This window comes from Amblyomma mixtum, chromosome 10 (assembly GCF_055824585.1).
Source record: "Amblyomma mixtum isolate Tamu chromosome 10, ASM5582458v1, whole genome shotgun sequence".
Classification (NCBI taxonomy): Eukaryota; Metazoa; Arthropoda; class Arachnida; order Ixodida; family Ixodidae; genus Amblyomma; species Amblyomma mixtum.
Genome location: NC_143021.1, coordinates 158,493,051 through 158,516,075, shown reverse-complemented (window position 1 = coordinate 158,516,075; position 23,025 = coordinate 158,493,051). Strand labels below are relative to the sequence as shown.

General features: G+C 46.0%; 1 long non-coding RNA gene and 3 pseudogenes across 2 annotated transcripts; 2 read left to right on the top strand and 2 right to left on the bottom strand.

Annotated features, from left to right (window-relative positions):
• The first annotated feature begins 4,888 nt into the window (after window positions 1-4,888).
• LOC149327488 (uncharacterized) lies at window positions 4,889-15,361 on the top strand (annotated as a pseudogene).
• Window positions 15,362-15,586: 225 nt separating this feature from the next.
• Window positions 15,587-17,237, top strand: LOC149327487 (uncharacterized; annotated as a pseudogene).
• Window positions 17,125-19,336, bottom strand: LOC149327486 (uncharacterized; annotated as a pseudogene).
• LOC149327485 (uncharacterized) lies at window positions 18,999-22,080 on the bottom strand. Of its 2 annotated transcripts, XR_016286157.1 has the most exons (7): window positions 21,763-22,080; window positions 20,899-20,961; window positions 20,767-20,835; window positions 19,960-20,151; window positions 19,446-19,766; window positions 19,198-19,242; window positions 18,999-19,133 (listed from the first exon to the last, which is right to left on the bottom strand). It is a non-coding gene; the product is annotated as an uncharacterized LOC149327485 (long non-coding RNA). The 2 variants fall into 2 exon arrangements; XR_016286158.1 differs by lacking the exons at window positions 18,999-19,133; window positions 19,198-19,242; window positions 19,446-19,766 and having other exon boundaries at window positions 19,946-20,151.
• Between the last annotated feature and the right edge of the window lie 945 nt (window positions 22,081-23,025).

Sequence of the window (23,025 nt, the reverse complement as noted above, 5' to 3'; positions counted from 1 at the left end):
TTCAAAAGAAATGCCGGCCGATCGTCGTGAAGTTCGCATCGTTCAAAATTAAAGATGGCATTTGGGCTCAGAGAACAAATCTGAAGAATACAGGCGTGTCTATACAGGAGGACTTTTGCCGAGCAACTAGGCTCTCGCGGAAAAAGCTCATGGACTACGCTAAAGCAAGTGGCCATAAATACAACCTGCGTTAGAACAGGCTGTACGTAAACAAAAAATGCTACGTATATTCTGCCGACACGGATGCCGTATGCGAAGTTGAAGCGCCTAGCGGGCGTGCCTCTGAAAATGACGCAACAGCCCCGCCTGCATCACCTCCGCCTGCATCACCTCCGCCTGCATCAGACACGCCTGCATCAACTTCTTCCTCAGGTTCGCCATAGGAAAACGCAGCTGTACAGGCATCACCGAATCCAGATTACTGGATTCTTTTCACTAACATTCGCAGCACTTTAAATAAACGAGACTCATTGTCAGCTCTAGCCGACACGTGTCTTGCCGCGATGTGATTGTCCTGACCGAAACGTGGCTGTCTGAAAAAGTTGATTCTCGGGAACTGTTCACTTGTGAAAAAAATTATAACATTTACAGATATGATCGCTGAGAGCGCGATGGTGGTGGTGTTTTGATTGCCGTTTCAGATGAAATTGCTTCCCATAGCGTTCCCGTGAATTCTTGACTGGAATTTCTCTGCACTTGCTTACGTTTGAACCACAAGGACGTTTTATTCTGCGTATGCTATCGACCACCTAGCTCACAGCCTTGCTTCTGCGATGACGTTCATGACGCCATAAATTCGGTCCTTTCTAAGTTTCCGAGGTCTCCTCTTTATATTTTTGGCGATTTCAACCTTCCCGCAATTTCATGGAACAGCCCCTCTTTTCATTTCTTACGTCCTTTCTCAGAATTGTCTGCATTCATTGAATTGTGTTCTACGTTCAACCTTGATCAAATCGTTAAAGCACCAACCCGTGGTACTCGGACATCTGCCAACATACTTCATCTTGTGCTAACCACCTCTCCTGAAACTATATGTTCAATCAGCTTTCTTCCGGGCTTAAGTGATCATAGTGCAATCCACCTAACTACGCCTTCACGCTCGGCTCGCTCTCCAAAAAGATACAAGCTACTTAGGAACCACAACAAGGTGGACTTTCAAGCTACTAATGCAGAGCTCGAGCGCTTTTCCGACACCTTCTTCCCGCAGTTCTGGAGTCGTTCCACTCAAAAAAACTGGCACATATTTAAAACGACGGTGAATGATCTCATAAATGAATATATTCCCACTCATCGCGTTTCCTGCTCCAAAAAAGCACCCTGCTTCAGCGTATCGCTAAAGCGCCTCCTAAAGAAGAAAAAGCGCATTTTCCGGCAGCTGAAAAATTTAAACATTGCTGATAAATGGCACCTTTATCGTGCTATCGCGTCACAATACAAGCAGGCGCTGCAGAGCGCTAAGCATGTTTTTTATCATGACACACTGCGTAATTTGCTCGCTTCCAACCCGCAAAAATTTTGGAACGTCATTAATATGCGCAAAACAAAAGAGGCCCGACTTCGCTCCATAAATAATATCCCGGTTCTTCCTCACAAGTGCTGCATTGCTTTGAACAATACGCTTTCTCATCCTTTACTAATTCCGTGGGTTCCACCTTACCCGATATTGCGGTTTCAGAATCTGTTCAGATGGAGCCTATAACTATCAGTGATGAAGGCGTTGCCAGGCTTATTCAGAAAGGAAAGCTTGCTTCAGCTGCAGGAGACGACGGTATTAGTCACACGTTCTTGAAGAGTACATGTTTATATCCATCCATGATGTTGTCCGAAATTTTTACGCAGTCCATCCGCACCGCATCACTGCATGACGACTGGAGGATCGCCAAGGTGGTTCCAGTTGAGGGGTTACTGGCACGGTTTGCACCCTGCACTCAGGGCCAACGCCACTCCGCTAGCTCGACCACACCTGTGGCCGCGAAGAACAACACCACCGAGGAATAAGCCCGCAGGCAAAACCATTTATTCGGATCTCCCAATGACTTCCCTCGGTCGCGCGGAGGCAGCAGGCATGGGAAACGGGCACAGGAAACAGGCACAGAACAGTTCGGGTCACCTAGGCCGCCGCTGGTGTCGCGTCCGCTCTCTCCGACGTCTCGGTGTCAACTTTCCGTCAGACTGTGTCCCCAGGCGTATTCAGCTCCCTGCCAAACATGAGAAAAGCCGGCGTGAAGCCGGTCGAGCGATTTGTCCTCGTGCGCAGAGCGAAGGAGATGGCGCCCAAGTGCTCGTCCCAATCATTGTGCGATCTCGCATATGCGCCCAGGAGCGGCTTGATGTCTCGATTTCGGAGCTCGCTGACATTGGACTGGGGATGGTAGCACGTGGTTTTCTCCTGCCGGACACCGACTGCAAGCGCCCTTGCAAGATAGCCGTTGGCCAGCAAGCTCCGAAATCATCTGGTACGGGTGAAAGACCCTTTGGAGAAGACAAGCTACCCTGGCGTCGTCTACAAAATTCCTTGAAAAAGATTGCAGCTCTTCCTACATAGGCGAAACTGGCGATTTCAGAAGACGATTGAAGGAACACCAACGTGACGTAAAAAGCAAAAAAGTGACTTCTAACGCTCTAGCAGAGCACAATCAAGACACGGGCCACCTGACTGACTGCGATTCCGCACGGATACTGGAAAGTTAAAAACTGTTATCTACCCGCCTACTGCAGAAATCATTGCACATCCATAGACAAGCAAAGCGATAAACAGGACGCGGGCAAATCTACCCGAGATGTACATGCGCTATGTACGCAACACGTTAACCTTAAACGTGACAAAGCCAAACGCGGGCACTGCAGCTTTCGACAGACATCGGAGGCTCGTCATGTGGCAGTGAATAAAGAAAGCCTTCAGTGTAGACCGAGACCGAAAATGGCATGAGCGCACCACTGTAGAAAAAGTCAAGAGTTTACTCGGATCCTTTAAAAAGATCATCTAGTGTCAAAACCTTCACTCCGGTATGGAGGAGTATCCCCAAGGATGTCTTCCACGTGCCATGTCTGGTGACATGGAAATTGACAGCAAAGGACATTCATCTTCATGCGTCTTCGCTGTGAAGAATACGCCAAAGCTATTCTTGTCAGCTGTATTCATGCTCGTAAAAAGCTTGTCAAGATTCAAGCTTTTGCACACTCTCTTGGTGTCTCATCTTCCCAGTAAACCATAAAACGTCACATAGACATCAGCGAGATATTTACGCTGGACATCAGACACTTCCGCCAGACATCCATTTAAGTACGGTTTACTAAAAATCTACGTACCTACAACACCACAATTAGAATCCGCACTGAGGTATAGTGCGTTGTGCAGACATCCAGCTCGACATTTACCAGATATTTGTGGACTGTGTAAGTACGCCCAGTCTACGTAGTCTAGACGTCTATATAAAGAGAATATGATTATACATAGACCAATACCCAGGAGAAAATTTCTAACTGGTTCCAGTCCAGTTGGTATAAGGAACACATTTCCAGCTGTTGCGACTAGAAGTTTGTTCCTTAAAACAGTTGCGACTGGAACCAGTTGCAATACCAGATGCAGCTGGCACCCGTTGCGATTCCAGATACAAGGGGGCCTACTGCATCCCAGCCACAGACTTCACTTTGGAGGCGTCGGGACGTCCAAGCACTCCAGCTAGCTCAAATACAGTTGAGTAAGCGAGTACATGGCTATCACGGGAGCCCAAAACACTGCAGATGTCTTTGAGTGCGTCAGTGTTTTATTGTTCTCAGCGCTTTCACTGAATCTGGAATCTTCTCGTTGAGCATAATCATTAGGTTTATAGCTGCGGTGGCATCAATACTCTTCTGCCGAGCTCAATAAATCAGGGTTGCTACAAAACAAAGCATAATTGTTCACTTCTATAGGTGACAAACAAGAGAATAGCACAGCAACCACTACAAACAAGCCCAGTAATTTACGCCATTTTTACCGACGCAAGTCTGTGAAGCGTCAAAGGATGCCCTTGCGGCACTAAAAAGCACTCGTGCTGACCGGAGCGTCCTCCTACACGCAGTTCGGCACACCATCCAAACGCATGCCCACATTTCGGTAGTAGAGGTAAGTTTCATTCATCGCCAGCCCCTGTTTGAATGCACAGCGAGTTTGGCAAAACAGCCAAACGAGTGAGCATAAAAATATAACGTGCCGATAAATGCGTTCGAATTTTTTCTTTACGAACGCAAAAATAGCATAAAATACACTTCAATGTGCGAACTGAGTACGCACCTGGAAAGGTCACGATTCCAGCCGATGAAAACGACCTGTAGTCCTAATTCGTACTGACGGGTTCACTTCGACGAGTATGTAGGTAGGCAGGAAAGACTTTTACTGCTCTAGAAAGGTCTTGTGCTAGTAGCAGACGAGAAAGAAGAGGTACATCTTCCTTTTTCTTCCAGGGTCGGTGCTCCTATTTCAGGACACCGCTGAGCTTCCCTGCTCGTTGGGCGTGCTGGATCAGACCTTGTTGGCAACCCAGATCGCTGCTGGACAGCCGGCTCTCCCACTGTTCCGCACTCGGTTCTTTACGAAAGCTGTCGTTCTTAATGTATTCCCGTGTGATGTGGTACAACGGTGGTTTGCTGCCACACCACGGGAAAGTGTCCCGTTATCGCTGGCGAAGATTGCAGACAGGAACATTCCCGAACCTGCATATACTTTCGACGAGTAGTAAAAGCAAGAAAACTGCCTTCCTTCAGCTCCATCAAGGAAAGAACGGTTGAACAATCTCGCCAGAAATAATAAGGGAATAATTATTTCTGTGCCGAGGTTCTTCAAACAGAACGTTCCCACGGAACACGATGAGAAATCGCACACGCCGTGCGCTCTACCACTGCCGCCATGGCTGACCCTAGCCCTTCCTCCATGCCCTACCCTCATGCGGAGTGTGCGAAACTGACGCAGTTTTGTATCGTCACTTTTTTGCACTTAGTAGTCTGCTTGCTGTGACACGAAAAGTAAGTTCGTAATGTTTAAATTGTAGCATATCACTTTTTTCACAGCTCTAATCGCCATGCGTAGTTTGCGCTATTATTGATAAAATAGGATACGAAAGTCAACGCCATGGCGGAGTAGACAATTTTACCGCGATTTTCGCACCTCCGCCGGTCCGCGGCAGTCACGTCTAACGGCATGTCTCAGTAATCACGGTCTCAGCAATAGAACTTCGTTTCGGTGGTTGGGCAATTATAAATAAATAATTGTAATGCCACCCTGCCCGAAACGTCTATGCCACAACGGGCTGGAGATAGAAAGAGAGCGGGCTTAATAAAAAAAGATAGCATTGCTAATAACATGGGCAAACGATATGTTCGCTGCAGCGCGACCCATGCTAAACACACAATGCAGAGTTTTGAGGAAAGTGGCGATATTCGCCAGGAGAGCGCCTACCGGCATTTTCGCATGCAGTGCACACAGTGCTATCGGATTGATGTTCGCCGATAAGCCAGCTTCAATCTAATTGCACAGTACGTTCGTTTCTGCGCCTAATGACTACTGAGCCATAGCAGCGTTTATTTCCTTTTCGTCGTCCCTCCAACGGTAAAAAAACTTCCCATTTGGTTTTTACCCACGACTAGTTCTGCCCAGTTGGCCCTTCAAATGGGGATTTTTACTTCCCACTTGACCCACAAATGCAACCACTTACTTCCCAGTTTGTCTCCAGTTCCTCCCGTTTGCCTCTAGACTGGGAAACGATGTTTCATACGATGTTTCCCAGTTTCCCAACCCAGTTTCCCGATGTTTCTCCGTTTCCAGCAACTGGGAAACGATGTTCTTCAGTTGCTGGAAAACTGGAACATTTGCCTCCCCCCTGGCCCCCAACTGGGCCAGTTGAATTCTAACCGAGTTTCAAAGAGGTACCAGGTGGCTTCCAAATGGAACCAGTTACTCCCATTTGAAACCAGTTACTCCCAGTTCAATTTCCAATGGAACATTTATTTGGCTTAAATACTGCAGTTGTAATAACCGAAAAACTCTGCATTGAAAAAGATTTTTACGCCCTCGACCTACTGTTCCTTGGATCACCACTTGTCTAGAGGCTTCTGCTATAGCATGCTATGATAATGCTAACATAATGCAAAAAGCATTATGTTGCAAGGACATCCTAATGCAAAGAGCATTATAATGCAGAAAGTTTTATGTTCACAATGCTAGCGGACTCTCACAGGAAGAAATGCCCAAGGGACAGTGGGATGAGGACCTTATACGAGTATTTTTGTAATGCAGCACGTAAGGCACGAGTGCTTGCAACCAATGCTTTGTGCAGTTACGCATGCTTTACGAAAAAACACAATAGCGTTTTTTATTGACCCATGCTGGCTTTGTTATTTTAACTACGATGTTATTAACTTAATTTAAAAACATCATAGTCAGAATAACAGAACAGGCATATGGCCAGCGCATCTAACATGAAGGCGAGATAACCTACTATCATTAAGGGTAACGGACGGCTGGATTCAGAGAAAAAGCAAGTACCGCAGAGAGGATCAGGTCAGGTGGGCAGATGAGGTGAGCAATTCTGCTGGGATAAGGTGGCCGCCGCTGGCACAGGACAGGGCTAACTGGAGAAATTTTTGGCCAGCAGTGGTCATAGGCTGGTGATGATAAAAAGTGGGACTCAAGAAGTATATTCTCAAATGTGAGGTCACACATTCAGCTACATAAATGCCAAAGCTTTCCTCAGTTCAACATTCCAGTAGTTATCATTGCCAGCGCGATTAGTAGATATAAGATATTTCTGAGAAACATTAACTGCAAAAATTGAATTGAACCAATTTTTGTACTTTAAATATTTGGATAAGTTGAATAAAACATGCTTAATCAGAAAAAATGATTATTATTGTCCTGGCTGCTGAATAAAAAAAAGTTTTCAGTGTGGCCTCACACTTTAAGCTGAGATAGCTTCTGTTAGCTGTAACATAATGTATAAATTCAAAGTAAGAATAGTTATGAAATATTGTTAACATGTAATTATTGAATATATCTGTTTTGTTTCAACTCAGTCAAACGGTGTCTCGATGCCTCTCCATCCCGTGTGGACCCGCGCAGTATGTGGAGTCGTAACACCTCGTTACATTCAAAGCCTTAAGAACTGTGTCAGCGATAGAAAAGTTTATTCCCTTTTTATACAAAAGAAAAGCCCAACGGGGAGACGTCGAGCAGGTGGACGTTCCCTCTCCCAATCCTTAGCGACCATGGCGGAAGTCAAGGGCCCTCGTTTTGGTGGCTCTTCTGCGTACCTAGCACCGCGACGTTCTGGCAGGAGACAGGGGGGGCGGGGGACGTACACTAGGACAAACACTTCTGATCTTGACTCATGCAAATATGTAAATAAATTCAGTCTTCTTTCGCCACCTTCGAATTCCTTCGCTCAGTGGCACTCCAGTCCTGGTGGTGGGAACGGGCGTCGTCTGGACCGTATACATGATTTTAGATTCTAGTGCTCTCTAGTGTCGACGCCATTTTGGACTGATAAACGCTGCCGTCGCTGCAGGTGTGTGAGATACTCGCGGAGCTACGAATTGCTTACTCATCGGTATCCGCTCGCTGCACGCCTTTGGAGAATTCATTGATTGCATTTGCGTGGGCGATATGGCGCTAGCGACCGCAAGCGCCCATAGCAATCAACAAGGATCCGACGATCAGGCATTGACGGAGCTAACAATCAAGTTAGTTAGTTATATGGGGTTTTATGGCACATAAGCAACTATGGCTATCATGCGCCAAACACAAGGTTAGATGATGTTATGTCAAGTGTACGGTGGTTACATTATAATAGATTTAAAACATTGGCTTTCTTTAGAAACTTACAAACAAGTGAAAACTCGACAAGTGTTTGCTCGCCTAAAAGCAATGCGGGATGAAATGGAATGTGTTCATTGTAAAATACCGTAAAAAATTTTTTTTACAAGTTCTTCGAGATGCGAACAAGAAATTAAAATGTGATTTACCGTGAGCTCCTCACCACACATTTCACACAGAGGTTTGTCTTTTTTTGTTAATAAGAAGTTATGGGTGATGTGTGTGTGACCTATGCGTAAACGACATAAAATTACTTCGATAAAACACTCTTTATGGCGGCATGATTTCCATTCTTTTAAAATGGGCTTTATGGTATGCAGCTTGTTGTGTCCTTCATTTTCCCAAGAAGCTTGCCACTTGGCTCTTAGTCTGCTATGCAATAACTTCATGTAATCCCTAGGAGGCAAATTCACATGTTTTATTTCCATGGTTCTGGTTTGTGCAGCACACATGTCGGCTCTCTCATTGTCCCTAATGCCAATGTGACTGGGAACCCAGCAGAATTTTATAACATGTTTTTGTGTTGTGACCTTTACTATATTGTGTATGATGCTTCCAATCAGTTGCTCCGTGGCATTTTTGGAGTTTAATGCTGTAAGGACGCTCAGTGAATCTGTATAAATGATGCTGTTTTTGATGTCTTCATTTGTTATTTTTTGTACCGCAACACAAATGGCATAACACTCCGCGGTGAAACCTGGAGCACATGAGGGCAGTCGTACTGCATTTTCATTTTTTCCTTGTATGACTGCGCTTCCTACATGAGCATGAGTTTTTGACCCGTCAGTATGAAATGCAGTGTAATTTCTGTATTTTTCTTGTAGTGCTAGATATTCTTGTATTATATGGTCGTGTGGCGTACAGGTTTTACTGAGGCGTGTTAATGTGACGTCACACACTGTGGGGAGAGTGTACCACGGTGGTACCGCTTCGTGTCTTGGGGCAATATTTTTAATTTCGTTTAGTATGTTCAGAGCTTGGCATTTTTCTTCGAAGCGCAAGAGCAACGGCTTAATCGCGTGAGTCTTGTTGTTGAAGAGTATTCGGGATGGGCATTTCGTCAGAATTGAGTAACACAAATGTTTGGGCTGAGAAAGGATTTTGAGGATGTATGTACAAGTTAGTGCAGTTCTTCGATCTTCTAAGGAAGGTTCATTCGTTTCCACATACAGACTTGTTATTGGTGAAGTTCTGTAAGCACCGGAAGACAACCTTAAACCAAGATTGTGGATAGGATCCAGTCGTTTTATGTAGGATGGTCTTCCTGAGCCATATACTATGCACCCATAGTCTAACTTAGAGCGAACCAGAGAACGATATATATGCAACAGGCATGCCCTATCAGACCCCCAGCGTTTTCTTGACAGTAGTTTCAGTATATTGAGGGCCTGGGAACCTTTTTCTTTAAGCTATTTATATGTGGCAAGAAAGTGAGCTTTTTATCGAAACTTACTCATAGAAATTTATGCTCTTGTTTGACAGGTAGTGGGGTCTGGTTTAGATATAGTGTAGGGTCGGCCTGTAGGCCTCGTCTCAAAGAGAACAGAACCGCTACTGTTTTCTGAGGGGAAAATCTAAATCCGTTTCTATCTGCCCAGGTAGCCAGTTTATTTATTGTTATTTGTATCCGTCGCTCACAAGTAGGTATGCTGGAAGACGTGCATGCTATTTGGAGGTCACCTACGTAAACTGAGTACATTATAGATTTTGGGATTACTTTTCCTATGGAGTTCATTTTTATGATGAATAAGGTCGTGCTGAGGATGCACCCCTGGGGTACGCCAGTTTCTTGTACAAAAGTGTTGGAGAAGGTTGCGCCTAGGCGGACTCGGAACGTGCGGTTGGTTAGGCAGTCGTTCAAACAGCTCAGCATCCTGCCGCGGATAGTTAGGTCCGCTAGGTCACGGAGGATACCGAACCTCCACGTGGTATCGTAAGCCTTCTCCAGATCGAAGAAGACCCCGATACAGTGTTGCTTGTGGATGAACGCTTCCCGGACTGTGTTCTCAAAGCGAACAAGGTGATCGGTTGTGGAACATGTCTTTTTAAACCCGCATTGGTGTATATCTGAAAGTCGCCGGGACTGAAGTATGAAGGTTAGTCTGATGTTTAGAATGCTTTCGAATGATTTTGCTATACAGCTAGTGAGTGCTATTGGCGTGTAACTGGCGGGACTAGTTGGTGGTCTGCCAGGTTTTAGAACGGGTACTATGATTGCTTCTCTCCATGCTTGGGGGCTTTCTCCACTCATCCATATTTTATTGAAAAATTTTAGGAGAGCCTCTATGGCAGTCTCAGAGAGGTGAGCAAGCATGGCATAATGTATATTGTCTGGGCCTGGTGCTGTCTTTTTACCGGATGTTAGTACTGTGTTTAGTTCCTGCATTGTAATAAGCTGATTGTAGTCTTCATGTATACATGTTCTGAAGGGAAGTTTTTGTTTTTCTACTATTGTTTTGTGCTTTTGAAAGGAGTGTGTGTAGTTGGATGAGCTTGAAACTGTAGAAAAATGCTCACCCAATATGTTAGCCTGCTCTTCTAATGTTGTTTGAGTACCGGGTGTTGCTAGCATTGGAAATGTGAAAGGAGTAAAATTTCCAGTGAATTTCCGCACCTGCTCCCACATTTTTTTGGATGTTATTGAGCTGTTTGTCGAGGATATGTACTGTTGCCATGATGCCCTTTCTGCGTTGCGTCTGATGTATCGTGCTTTTTGCTCTTGCTTTTTTAAAGTTTATGAGATTCTCATGTGTTGGACATCTCCGAAAAATGCCCCAGGCTTTGTTTTGTTTCTTTTTTGCATCTTTACATTCTTTTGTGTGCCAGTATTTGTGATTTTGTTTTACTATTCCAGAGGATTGAGGAATAGCTAAATGTGCGGCAGCTAAGATACAATTTGTGAACTTTTCATTGATCTCATTGATGTCAGTATTTTCTAAAACTATTTTCTCTAATGTGGCTTTTGCACTAAAAAGTTGCCAGTCAGCTAAATTTAGCTTCCAACACCGTGGTTTTGTGGGAACGACTGTTGGCGATGATGAGAGACTTATTACAACAGGGAGATGATCACTTCCATATGGATTGTCTAAAACACTCCAGTTAAAATCGTTAAAAACAGCCGGTGAACTAAAAGACAAATCTAAAACACTCATTTTCCCCGAGGTTGGGGAGCAGTATGTTGGTTCATTAGAGTTGAGTAAACAGACGTCATTGCATAAAATAAAATCCTCTACGAGATGGCCTCTAGCGTCGGTTTTCTCGCTTCCCCAAAACATGAATGTGCATTAAAATCTCCAACTACCAGGTATGGCCCTGGTAGCTGCTCTAAAAGATCCTCTAAGTCATGTAATGTTAAATTAAAGTGCGGATCGATATACAGTGAGCACACTGTGATGGTTTTATGGGCAACCAGAGTGGCTGCGGCAGCTTCGAGTCTTGTTTTTAGTTTAAGCTCTCGAGCCGGGACACCGTGTTTCACTATGATGGCTACGCCTCCCGACAGCCGGCTCGCCTGTTCCCGATAGCGGCGGAAAACAGTGTAATTCTTTAGAAAGTTATTTTTTTGGGGACCTAAATTTGTTTCTTGTAGACATAAGGCGACTGGAGCGTGTGCTCCTAGTATTTCTTTTATGTCACTGTAATTGTTTAAAAGTCCTCTACAGTTCCATTGTATTATGAAAGCCATCTTAATTTTGTGTTTCTATAGGGTGGAAAGGTAGATCAAGTTGTTGATGGCCCCGTGACTCGGGGCCTGTCTTTTTTTGATCGATCCAGAGAGCTCCGCCGACCGTCCGACGTGGACGGCGCGGGGCTGCCCGGGGCTGCCCGGGGCCGTGTCCATCGCCTCTGCGGAGGTGCTGGACGACCGTGCAGAAGGCACGTTCGCGTTCGCGTTCGAGTTTGACCTCGACCTGTGGGAAGAGGTCTTGAGGCTTGCCGACCCGGGGGTCTGCGCAGCCTGACTTGCAGTTGGCGGAGCAGCGTTAGCTGCTCTGCCTTGGGGCGCGGATGGCACCGCCACAGGCTCACTGCGTGTGACCTGGACGGGTGCCGAAGCCTGGTGTGGTGCGCCGCGCCCACGCACCACATCGGCGAAGTTTTGTTTTGTTGTGATGGAGAATGAGTTCGTGAGTGCAAAACGCCTTCTCGCTTCTTTAAATGAAATGTTTTCTCTTGTCTTTATGGTGATTATCTCCTTTTCTTTTTTCCAGGACGGACACGCCCTGGAGTACGCTGCATGGTCTCCTTCACAATTTGCGCAGTGCGGGGCTGCGTCACATTGATCAGAATGATCCTTCGAGGCGCATTTCGCGCACGTTTTCCGGCCGCGGCAACTTTGTGAGCCGTGACCGAACCTTTGGCAGTTGAAACATCGGCGAGGGTTGGGAATGTATGGTCTTACGTTAACTTTCAGATATCCTACTTCGACTGTTTCGGGCAGTGTGCTGGATCATGTGTTTTGTGTCTATTTCCTTATTATCCTTCCGGATCTTGATTCTGTGAACATCTATCACGTCTTGGTCACTCAGACCTTCGAGCATCTCTTTTTCAGTGATGTGGACAAAGTCATTTTCGGATATAACGCCTCGAACGGTGTTCAGAGATCGGTGTGACGTCACGGAGACAGGAATATCCCCAACAGATACAATGTTTACGAGTTTTGAGTGTTGGACGTTGTCCCGCAGTTCGAGCAGTAAGTCACCGCTGGCCATTTTAGATACCTTGTAGCCAATGCCCAATGCTTCTGTCAAACACTTTGACACTAGGAAGGGGGACAGGATTCTAGCTTGCTTATCTTGTATTTCACTATGGATCACATGGTACTTAGGAAAACTGACTTTTCGTTTTTGAAAAAACTCTTCTGCTTCGTTCCGCCCTCTCTTGAGAGAGCGATCTGGTTTTGAAAAAGGGGGAGCCATAAAAATTCTAGTTTTTCGGTCATGGTGCCAGCCACTCACCACGGAGTCCAACAAGGGGACGCGACAGGAACTTGCGACCAAGTCCTGCCCACGCCAGCTGTACACCTTAACTATAACCTAATATGACTCAACTCAGGGTAGTTGGTCACACACGGTTAACCCTCGCCGCCAGGAAAAAGAGGAACAAACGAAGAAGAGAGGAGGAGACAGGAGAGTTGTAAGAAAGAGATAGGAAAGTGAAAGTTAGAGGGGAGGATAGGAAAAGGCGACTGCCGATTTCCCCAGGTCGGGTCAGGCCGGAGGTGCCGTCTACAGGAAGCTGGGGCCAAAGTGGTGTGTTGCCTCCGCCGAGGGGCCTTAAAGGTCCAAACGCTCGGCATCAGCTCAACCACCAGGATCCCCTTTTCCCCGGACACGGCGATGCCACGCACGGCTAAGCGCGGATGCTCGGGTCCGTGGTGATGCATTGTTCACCATCATCCCCCTGCGGGGATGTCCCTGCGGATGCTCGGGTTAACCCCGTGGTGTCGCCACTCACCAACGTCTGCATGCTGCAGACGCCTCCCTGCGGGGAGAGCTAACAATCAGCATCGGTAAGTGTTGTGCTCCCAGTTCACGTGTGTAGTTTTTGTAGCCGGTTTTCTTAATAATAAACGTGACACGCCGTACGCTGAGAACGAAAGTAGCAATCGCGATCCAAGAGCTCGGGTTTAGAAACCGAAAACATCATTTAAAATGGACGAAATTCGTTCATAAACTGACGCACGAGCGACTACAGCGAGCAACGTGAACGAGCCGAAACTGCTGCTACTCATTGCTATGTCAGCGTTTGCTGTTGTACGCACGTTGAAACCGTTGAAATTCAATCGCTTCGGCCGCTTGCGTCTTGAGTGCTCCCACTACGAGCCAATTTATCGAGAGTAGGCCGCCGCGGTCGCTCGGTGGTTATGGCGCTCGGATGCTGACCTGAAACACTCGGATGCGATCGCGGCCGCGGCGGCCGCATTTCGATGGAGGCGAAATTCTAGAGGCTCGTGTACTGTGCGATGTCAGTGTCCGTTATAGAACCCCAGGTGGTCGAAATTTCTGGAGCCCTCCACTATGACGTTGCTCACAGCCCCAGTCGCTTTGGGACGTTGAACCCCCAAAAGCAAACCAATTTTATTATGAACTACTTGCCTTCTCAGCTACTGCGCCGTTGCCCGCACCAATCGTTTCAAGGCCAATGGAGTTTGAATTAACTAAAATCAGAGATTGAAAGTACTAAAGAGTGCTTCACTTCACGACCAGCTTCGGGCTGTCCAGGAGGCCCGCGCGGCGGCGGAGAGCTTCGGGCTCTCTGTGCCTACGTGGGAGCTGCCCTCTACACCTGGCGTCTAGCCAAGTGTCCTTCAGGACCCCTACTGCGGGTAACAAAGTTTTACCACCACCACCACCATTGATACGCCAAAGGAATGTTATTAGAACGCAAAAAGGAAACCAAGCTGCTGAGTCAGTGTTGCGCTTTAGAATCTAAGGCAAAGGCACTGCTGCAGTCGTCGTCACATTTGCTATGTGTAGTGTGCGCATTGTAACTGATCGAGCTGTCACGAAATCGAGCTGTGACGAAATCATGTATGCCATGAATGGCAGGCAGCAGGGCTAGTTCCTAGTTGTTGCATGTGCTGGATGTGAAGGGCCCAGAAGAAACAAGCCAGAAGACTCATAGCTTGCATCCATGCCGTACTGTGCATATTTTCCTATTTTTATGTTCTGTGAATGTCCCTTTTTATTGCAACAAACAGCGGGAAAAAATATGATGACCAAAGAAACGATGACACAGAGTGGACAAATGCTGGCCTGTGTCGTCGTTTCTTCGGTCTTCATGTTTTTTTCTCGCTGTTTGGTGAAATGGGTTGTTAACAACTCACCCTACTATTACTCCTTTTTCTTTCAGATGGCGGCACCTACGTGCACCCCATGCTGATGACTCAGTGGATAGATGACATGAAGCTCTAGCCAGATTTGTCAAGTGCGCATATTGTGTGTTACTTGCTAAAAACAAAAGCTTGTGACCTCAAGCAAGCTGAAGCTTACAAGATCCTAGACTCCTATAATTATGTGCAGAGAGGCTGGATAGGCCAAGTATCAAGATGAGGCAGTATATTGTGTGTCTCTAGACAGAGGTGCGGCCCTCTCAGGCCATTAACAAGACACTATGGAAAGCTTGGGCCTGCATCAGAAAGGCTGGTGAAGTGCTGACTGCTGGCTGCAGCTGCAAGGCAGGCAAGGCACGTGTATGCAGCCATGTGGGTGCACTTCTATTGAAGGCAGAGATTGCTGTACAGCGTGGCCTGACAGGGAACACATGCACAGATGAGGCGGCTGCCTGGAACAGAGGCACAAAAAGGAATGTGGAGCCTGCCCTCATTGACGACATTGGGTTCAAGCTTCAGTGCACTGCCGAGCATCCTGGCAGCAAAAAAAGCCAAGACCAACACGCAAGATAAAACATTTTGGCCGCAGAGAGGATCTCTTAGAGCATGTGAACAAGTCTCCTTTCCGGGACCTGTTCAACATGCCTGGTAGGCACCCGGGTGAAGCATTCTGCTGAGCTGGCCCATTGTCGCCTCAAAAAACTGAAATGTTAGCTTGTGTTAATAGAATTGCATGCTGATACCCAGTGACGCAACTGGATGTGAAGTATTGTTCAGTACGGAATCACACGTGAAAATAACATCTTGAATACATAATCAAGCGATGTCGATGTTCAGGTAACATAGTTTTATTGTGTCATGCAGGCACCCTCGAAGCTGCATTACATGCTACAAGGAGGAAGATGGAGGACCAGCGGGCCACCCAGACATATGGAGACACCCTGTCTCGGGAGATTGAAGGTCCAGTAGAAAAGGTAAAACAACAGTAATTTACAGGCTTTTACTTGAGTTGTCTCTGGCCCTTGTGTGAAAAAGGATGTGAGGGAAATTCAGTTTAGTTTTAACTGTCAAAAAAGTAGGGGCCTAACAGTACTGAAAAATAGTTGTAAAGTGCATTATTGCCTATAGTGCGAGACAGTTACAGTGCACAGGTAAGCTTGCTTCATATTTTGCTGTATGGTGATGAACAAGCTGAATCCATCTTGCTAAATGACTAGCTGCAAAGTAGTCGCCAATACTGCAGTGGCTGCAGAAAATTTGAAGCTTTTGTGAACATTGCCTGTGTTTCTTGCTGGAAAGTTGCAAAACATGCTACAGGTGGTCAGCAGCAACAAGAAATGTAGCAGCCACTTCTTAGCCGAGTTTAGCTTAGCTGCTACATAGCAAAGCAACACAGGCGCTCTTTATTTTGAACAAGTGATTGGCACGCAACCTCAGTATTTGTGTTCCTTTATGGAATTTCTTGCACGTTTAAAACTGTTTTCTTCCTTTTCACACTGAGGTTTATTCAAGGTGGCTTGTTTGTCTGTTTAGGTTGCCCCAACATCAGCCTCTGCTGGGATTGTAGAAGATTTGCCGGAGCGCCAAGTTTCAGAATTTGAAATAACCCTGGGAAGACCTCCTTGTCACTTCAACCTGGCTGACATGATCAAAGCCGGAAAAGAAAATCAGCCGGAGGTGAAGTGATTTCAAACCTAAAAATCACAATGGCCACCTCCTTGAATATTGAAGCAGCTACAAAAAAAAACAAAGAGAATGCACTGCCTGGTCTCTTCATCATAAAGGCAGAATAACTGCTTCCATATTCAAGGACGTGTGCCGCTCAAAGAAGCTTAATTGCTCATCATTGCTGGCTAAAATATTCAATACTACAACAATTTTCAGTCCGGCCATCCGGTATGGCATAGAGTGTGAAGAGCTGGCAAAGGCTCGTGCACTTGCTGCCTTTAAAACACAGCACATGAATGGCAGGCTAGATGACTGCGGCTTGATGATACTGCCGAAATATCCGTATCTTGGCTGCAGTCCAGATGGGTCATTTCATTGTGACTGCCATCCTCCAGCGCTGCTCAATGTCAAGTGTCTGTACACGCTCCGTCATGTGCATCCACATGATTTGGTGAGAGCAGGGCAAGCAAAGCCAAACTTTTGCTTGGATGCTAGAGGCTCATTAAAGGTTACGCACAAGTACTACTACCAGGTTCAAGCACAACTGCACTTGAACCTGGTGGGCAGCACTGTGTGCTACCTGTACTTGCACGTAGATAAGGGAGGGATGATGATTGGAGTAGAGAAGGAAGAGGTCTTTATGGACACTCACGTAAATGCCCTAGAAAGTTTCATGGCAAAAATAGTGCTGCCTAGGCTGTAATTGCAGCTTGGCCAGTTATGCAGCACATGATGATGGCAGTAGGGAATTGCCAGTCCACAAATAAACAATTTAAGTTATCTTGCACATGATGTGCTTGGTCATGTATTCTCACAGAACAAAGTTGCATGTTTTGCTTTGAATACAAGTCAGACAACTGGAATATATCTGCTGTAGTTAAGCGTTTATTCACATTTGTTTTTGATCAAAGGACCTTTCAAGTTGCATAGCCCAGCACATACAAAAACAATTCTATTAATATGTTTTCTGGACTTAATCGCCAGTTCATGTAATCGCCAGTGTCTGTAAGTTTTTATACGATTTATGGCCCTTTCGACATGTATTCGGACTGATGCGACTCTGCTAGTCTTTGTGACATCCCGTTCTGACAGTTGAGTCTTTCCTAAAAGTGAAGAGAGTGCTTTTGAGTACTCTAGAACAAAAACAGCCATGCTGTACTGTAGTGATAAACGCTCACCTCTGGTGAAGGCTGGTGTATTCATATTTATACCTTGTGCTGCCAGGTGATGTTCTAGCTTAAAGCCTCTATCTGCCAGAATGTTATCACCTGGAAGAAGGTAGTCCTCAGTGCCGCATGCTCTATGTACTTGTCCAAGGCCCTGCCACCATACACATCGGACACGTACATTATAAGCAAACAAGGGAAGGGAATGAGGGGCTCGTTGTAAATATGACAGAAGCCAACAGCCACAGAAACCAAGGGACACGATTTTGTTTTTAAATAATATGTTTATTTTGTGGTGTTGATCAATTTAGAATATTACTGAATATGTTATCGCTTAAAGCTAATTGATAGAAAAGCAGAAGAAAAAACAACCACATGCCGCCGGTGGGATCCGAACCCGCCGTTGGGAGCTATCACTGTGATAAATTTCACAGTATTTGACCCCTTGTAAGGACCGTAGCTTTGTGCTCTAGCGAGAAGTTTTTTTGGTCTTTGTAATTGCGCCTCAGTGCAATCGAAGACGCACATTGTTCGACCATGGCCACTCTTTACGAAGCTTTGTGGCATGCTGTCATACACGGCTGCCCGTGGCAACCAAACGACAACGTCTTCCATTATGTTTTCCAGGTTGCAAAGCATATTTGCCAATATTTTATACCCCTGTTAAGCGGGCAAGTTAAGTGCACTTACGGAGAGTGTACTTTGCTGTAAGTACACTTTGCCGCATCTAAACGACGCAAGTGGAGTGTCACTCGCGGAAAGGTGCACTCCGCCAGGAGTGCGTTCACGGACCACACTTTGCTGGCCGAGTGCGTAGCCTCGACGCCAGCGGTTCCAATGGTACAAAATTTATAATGCATAAAAAGTACTTACAACTTTATTTTATGTGTTATAACACTGTTTTCAGAAAAAGTTCGTTGGTTATAGCTACAAGCGAAGCAACAAAACAAGTAAACGTGATCAGATGCAACATCGCGGCCCGCCGCCATCTTGTTTGTTGTCAAAATTCTGGATAGTCTTGGCTGGTCTTGGCTTTTCTGCTATTTTCATTTTATTTCATCGTTAAAAACTGTTGAGCCTCGCTTTATTTGCACTATCACGTTAAGCAATCAAATATTATTAGTCTTTTTTCTTTTCCATCGGCCTGTTCAGAAATTCCGCTCATTTTCTGTAGCAATTATTTTTTTACTATGAGTGCACTTTGCTTTCCCGTTTAGCACCGCGTAGCGCAAAGTGTCACTCGGGATGCCAAAGCACACTCCCCGTAAATGCACTTAACTTGCCCGCTTGACAGGGGTATTAGATACGCTTGCTACTGATACCTCGAACCTCCGTCTGCACAGAGGAGGCCGAGTCTGAGCCTCATTAGTGTCAGGAGCAGTTGCTGTTCAAGGCTTAAAACCCTTGATACTTCTGCTTCCATTTCTCTTAGCTTTGAAACAAGGCTGTTAAATACTTGAACAAGGATCCCTGTGTAAAAAAGTATGTCTTGTGGCGTGAGGTATTGGGAGTGAGTACATCGCAATGCAAGAGAAGAGTTTGAGTGATGCGTGACTGCCTATGTGTGATCTGTTGGTGTCTGCTCCCACTGTGTATAGCTGTCGTTTGTCTCGACCTGCAATGAAAAACATTAAGTCAAAGTCACATTAACGAAGCCATTTTTCCAAAGAAAGCAGTACCTTCTTTCTATGCGGAATTAACATATCATTTTCTTCGTCAACCACCTGTTGTCAAAGAAGCAAAATAATAAAATACAGTGTGATGCCTCCTGCATGAAGGGAAGTTCAAGAAATATATGTGAATGCACACTGCCGTCATCTTCATATGAAGGCAGCATGCCAGCAGAAGCATCATCAACCTTTTATGGCAGAAAAGCAACAGTGAGCTTCCTTTCATCTGCAAGCAGTTAGGAAAAAAGTGAGCTTACATTCAGTTCACTGCTTAGAAGTATGCCACTCGAAACATTTTGATGGACAGGAAGAACCTCCTAAGGAAGAAGGAAAACAGTGAATCCAGGCTTCTAATTTGCAGTATGCTGGCAGGCTCAGTGTTTGTAAGAGCCCTTACATCCAATGCATTTCTAAGGGGCAGGCCAAGGCTGGCATTTTCAGTGCATAACGCAGCAACCTGTCAGCCAAGATAAACAAAACTTGACAGTGGACTTAGCTTAAGGCTTTCATCACTGCGTACTTACGTGTGGCTCACTGTTCGTAGAGATAGAACTCGAGGCACTTAGTGTTTCAGTGACCTGGGAAGAAATAACACACAACTTAACAAACTTTTAAAGGCATATGATCACACATACATTTCCATTGCAGATAGAAGCAGGACTGCAAGAATCTTCAATGCAAAATTCATCCTGCCGAAACACGTACAACGCAGTTTTGAGCTTGACTTGACGCTGTACTGTATCATGGTTATTGAGCAGCATGCATGCTTACGTTTTTTCAGATATTGAGTGCAAATGTGCTGCAGTGTCCTCGCTGTTGGAGGACACCTGTAAAAGGGCAATGCAACAACAGTGAGATAGCATAATATGGTTACATGTGAATACAACAAGCACGCCCAGCACTTACACATACATTACTACGGGAGACCATGCCAGATCTTAGGTGCTCAGTGTCAGCAGCTGCCTGAAAATAAAAATTGGGTATGAGGGAAAGATAGGCACAGTAACTACCTTAATCTTGGTTGGGGCCTGAACCGTGCTGAGAAAAGTGAAAGACGGGAGGGAGGAGCAGCTTGCTAACTTACAAAAGGCAAGAACAATGAGCTTGATTTGTGAGCATGTAACATGCCAGCAAGCTAGAATGCAGTACACGTACGTAAAAATCACCAAAATTAGAATGTTAATGCTTGCATGCAAAGAGGCTTTGGTGTGTTTTATGTGACCAAACTTTATTAACTCAAGATGTTGATTTAGGTAACACAGTCTAATTTGCAACGAGGGTATCTGTCCTCTCTTTTTCTCCATGTTTTGCACTGTCGATACAATTCTTTACAGGGCCGTTGCAGTGGCTCAGTAGTTATGGTGCTCGGATACTGACCCGAAAGACTTTGGTTCAATCCTGGCCTCGGAGGTCGCATTTCGATGGAGGCGAAATGCTGGAGGTGTGTGTACTGTGCGATGCTGGCGTACATTAAAGAACCACAGGTGGTCGAAATTATCCGGAGAACTCCGCTACAGCGTCCCTCATAGCCTGAGCCGTTTTGCGACAATGAACACCATAAAACCAAACAATTCTTACATTATGTGGAGGCGTTTGCTGCGCTGTGTCGCATGCTATATTTTGAGCATCACTGGTCATGTGTTGTTTCTGAAATGAAAATAAAGCTAATTTGAGTCACGAAGTTTTCATCTACATGTTTCATATGCTGACCTTCCGTTTCGCTGCTGGCGGATATCCATCATCACGCATTAGACGCCTGCGTCCGTGGATGACCTAAAACACATGAAAACATTGTCATAACCGATCCATAAAAGGCAAGCTTTCAGTCAACAGGCATTGGAAAAGTCAAGCAGTCACGGGCATGTATTAGTGCAAAAGCCCTCGCAATAAAAACTAAAGAAAAATTTACTGTGTACCAGCAAAATACGTATCATCCCCTAAGGGATCACACAAACAGAACCAAACAATGCTGAGCCATCTACAACAATGGTACAACAGTGCAGGGGGGGGGGGGGGGAGGCAACTTGTGCCTCCCCTGCAACATTAGCACCAAGTAAAGGCACCCTTCTGGGCCGTTCAAATAAATCCTGGGGGTGGGCTACAGGTCAAAAGAAGGGGGGGGGTTACAAATGACAGGCGGGAGGGCTCTCTCTGAACCCGTTTGAAAACTAGGGCATAGTCTCACACACTTCACTCCAAGACAAATTTGCGGGAGGGGCCTAGTATGGCACGAGCGGCACATCGAGCCTACCCTCCCTCACAAAATAGAAGAGCGTGTGCCAGCGTCGCAGGAACCGCGCCTCGCCATCTCTTTGTAGCCGGTCAGACAGATACTGCCAGATGACGAGACGAAGGCTCTGCAAGGTTGGTGTCAAGATGCGGCTTAACAAGAAATTGCTGGTAATGTGATGATGTGAACGATCAGTCCCACGCTCAGACACTTCTTGATGTTGTAGAAATGGTTAACATTTAACATGCTACTATCTGTCTCATTTGTGCATTAGTCAAAGCAACGACAACGTCGTCGATTTGCCGCGCAAAATAGCACAGCAATTGTGGGAACCCAGCGCGTACCTTTCGTTCGTATCGAAGGCTGAGCATAGGCAGCGGGTTCCTTTCCGTCCGCTTCCCATCCACGAAGTGAGCCGAGCACGCGTGAGCTCGTTGTTGGCACAAAGCTTTTCCTGTTTACCAGCGCTGTCCGCTGTCGATTCAAGTCCGGGTCGGCAGGAAAACGGTGTAACATAAACATGTCGCAGCCGCACTGAGACTTCGGCGTGGCATGCTGTGCGCAGACGCTATTGGCAATTTTTTTTTCCTTTACGCTGCGTATTGCCGCAGCCCACTACCACGCAGTGCTGGCCAGATGAAGTTGGTGTTGCGTACGGCATTTCAGCATTCACTACAAGACAGCAAACACGTATTTCACCACGGTAAACAAACGGACGACCGGCAGAACGTTGCTCCGCGCGCCCAGGGGAGGGTGGAAACAGTGGGGCGTCGCGCGTACGTAGGTGTTCGAGAGTATTCCTCTCTCTCCCGTCTGCTCCTCGTAAAATGGTGTATAATCGAGCCCACTTACAACGAACCTGACGGTCACGCTGGTTGCATTCGTTATATCTGAAGTTCGTAGTAAGTGGATTTCTCATATTATACAGACGAGAATAAAAAATCGATCAAATAGCGCTTATTCTGTAAACAATTCTGTGACCTGCATCTGGTTTTTCAAAGCGGACCCTATTACGATGTTTTCTAGCCTGTCTAGAGCGGCCACGTGCTCCTTTACAAGGCCCTTGCTGGCAAAAAACTGTTTCAGGGACGCGATGTATCTCACCGCTGTTGAAGAGCTCACGGCAACTAGCGGTAAGTCATCATCCTCGACGTCTTCATCGGAGTCTTCGCCTTCGGTTGCTCGCACTTCACGCGCTATGGTTTCGTCAGTGCATGGCTCTGCTAGCTCAGAGTCACCGTCCGCACCCACGAAGCCGTTCCAAGGAACATTAAGGACGGCCAGTTGCGCGTCAATGACGCGTTGCCACAAATCCATTTGTGTCAGATCGCAAGACTATTCGACAGCTTCCTCCGTCTTTGAAAAACGTAGCGCGAAAAACGAGACAATAAAAAGGTGAAGACAGGACACGAGCGCTTCTCACAACTGAATGTGTATTGGAAAGGTTATCACAATACATACTATAGACCTAGAAGAGGGGAAGAAAAAGAACAACACAAAAAATACAAGGAGATAAAAGGCCGGCGATGCAAGCAAGTACATAGCAACATAAAACACGTGCAGTGTTACTTAACAGCCGATTCAAGGTACATAATCTCATTTTTTGT